The sequence below is a fragment of the Callithrix jacchus genome, chromosome 21 (assembly GCF_049354715.1).
Source record: "Callithrix jacchus isolate 240 chromosome 21, calJac240_pri, whole genome shotgun sequence".
NCBI classification, from domain to species: Eukaryota; Metazoa; Chordata; class Mammalia; order Primates; family Cebidae; genus Callithrix; species Callithrix jacchus.
Window position 1 is genome coordinate 29,872,052 of NC_133522.1, and position 2,695 is coordinate 29,874,746.

The window sequence follows — 2,695 nt, forward strand, 5'->3', positions numbered from 1 at the left end:
AGATAGTATTTATATTTATTTGGTTCATTCATTTTGTGACTCTAAAAACTTTACTTTGAGACATGACAAAACAATCTTACAGGTACACATGGAAAAGACATGATCACCACTGACTGAAAACAATGTAAAAGAAAAGCTTGAATGCCAGTCAGCTCATGTCGAAGCTAAATTCTGGGGGTATGACATGCTGCAGGACTGAAGGCAATGCGAAATTAGTATTCCTCTCCTTCTTCTCACCCTCTCCTTCACCAGAATCCACACTACCCACTTTATAATCCTTCTTAAGGATGACCATGTTTTCATGGGCCTCAGAACTCTCCTATTTCCATCTCTTTACCCACAGAGTAGTGAACAAAGGAACTTGGCATCCATCAGGTAAAACTTTTGGTCCAGGTGAGCCCACATGTCAGCAATGGCTGTGATGTCTCTCAGTGTGCACACAGCTCTCTGTACTTTGGACAGGTCTCCACCAGGCACCACAGCGGGAAGTTGGTAACTAATGCCAACCTTGAAGCCAGTGGGAAAGCAATCCACAAACTGGATGCTTCATTTGGTTTTGATGGTGACAATGGCACCACTGACGCCTTTGGGAACCATGTCACCAGGGTACAAAAGGCAGCAAGTTATGTATTTACCATGGCATGGGTCACTTCTTACTCTCTGGCTAGCTGGCTCAAAACAAGCATGGGTGATCTCTACTATAGGAAACTGTTCATGGAAGGCTTTGTCAGCAGAGATGACAGGGGCACATGTATCCAGAGGGAAGTGGATGTACACACATGACACTAGATTGGACTGGAATTCTGTCAGATCAATACTCAGGGCTCCATCAAATCTGAGGGAAGCAGTGATAGAAGATACAATCTGGTTAATAAGGCAGTTAAGATTAGTGTAGTTTAGGTACTCAATATTGAGCTTTCTATGGCAGATATCATAGATGGCCTTATTGTCTACTATGAAAGCACAATGTTAGTGCTCCAGAATGGTGTGGAAGGTGAGGATGGAGTCGTACAGCTCAACTACAGATGTGGAAAGCTCAAGGGTTCGGGGGTTCCTAAGCAAATGGAGAACTGCAGCTTGGACTTCTTGTTATAGTCAACGAGTGATGTCCCATCAGCAGGGTGTTGAACCCAGAACCAGTTTGCTCATCAAAGTTGTGGAAAACTAAGAAGCCCTGAAGACGTGTGTACTGGTCAGCCAGCTTGCAAACTCAGTCCAATATGAGGTCAAGGATCTCCTTGCCGATGATGTAGTGCCCCCAGGAAGAGCTATTGGCAGCATCTTCCTTGCCTGTGATGAGCTTCTCAGGGTGGAAGAGGTGGCTAGTAGCTATCAGTATAAACTCTGTTAATAACTGTGGGTTTCAGGGCTACAAACACTGCCCTGGGCACATGCTTTTCAGTGCCTATCTCACTGAAAAAGGTGTTAAAGGAGTCATCTCCATCTCAAATTGTCTTTTCACTTGGCATCTGGCCATGGGGCTGGATGCCATTTCCTGGCAGTAGAGTTAGCAGCTGGCACTGCCAGTCTGGACACCAGGCTGGCCAATGTGAACGGAGATACACTCACACACAGTGGCTAAGAGTTAGGAGGCTAACGAGACAGGAGCAGATACCGGGTCCGATGACCAACCCCAACAAGCTAAGAGTCAAGGTAAGTAATGCACTCAGTAATATTTATGATTGAACATCCCCTTTGGAATTTGCACATAAAAATGTTCAAGGTAAAACAAATGTAAAGTTAAATAGGTATAGCTATAAAAGATTATTATTAACACAAAATATTAAAGTTGTAAAATGCATATGGAAAATAAAACTGAAGTTGGAAATAATACAGCATTCTGGTGGTTTTGAAGGGGATCACAAGGAAATCTGGTCTCAACTGTCATGAGGCTTGAACTATTACCTATTACTAGCCTTTCAATTGCTCCAAGATGCTGTTGACATATCATTTTAACCTTTACTTAATGATGACAAAACCTGAATATTAAGCTTTGAAATGTCATCTTAAACTAATTAATTTATGGGTATCAGTAGTAGTGGACACATAATGTAAAATACTGTTTAAATGTAGCACAAAGATGACAATGAAAAGATGTTTCTCTTTCATAAATGCAATGAAAATATGTAAATTTCCATACCTTTTTTATTAAACTCATTATTAACTTTATTTCCAAACATTACACTCTGTCATACATTATAGCTTGTTAATACCTATTTTTGGCATCAGGGTTTTATTTTTCTAATAAATGATTATTTCAACTCCGTCTCTGTATTTTTCGATAACCTTTTCTTTCTTATCATTGTCTCAATTTTAAGAGGTCAAAGATTGGACTTATTGGATTTTTTTATTATATCAGACTTTTTTGATGTCACTTTTAAAGGAAAAATATTTTGAGATCTAACTTGAGAAGCGCTTTCAAAACTACTGCTTCAGAATAAAACATGAAATTATCATTTTAAAAAATAATCACTATGAAATAATTTCTTTCTAATGTAGCTAATTATCAGCTTCTACATGGAACCCTTGGGGTTACAGTGGGGAACCCCGTTGTCTACTATGAAGTAAGGATCTTAGTGCTCAGGGTGGTATGGGTGGTGAGGATGGAGTCATAAAGCTCAACTACAGTCCTGGAAACCTGGAGGGTGGGGGGTTCCTGGATAAATTAGAAACTGCAGATTGGACTTCTTGTTAT

The 2,695-nt window shown here is 40.1% G+C and overlaps 1 pseudogene; it reads right to left on the bottom strand.

Moving 5' to 3' along the window:
• Positions 1 to 212: 212 nt before the first annotated feature.
• On the bottom strand, positions 213 to 1,567 carry LOC100409945 (tubulin alpha-1B chain-like; annotated as a pseudogene).
• Positions 1,568 to 2,695: the final 1,128 nt, after the last annotated feature.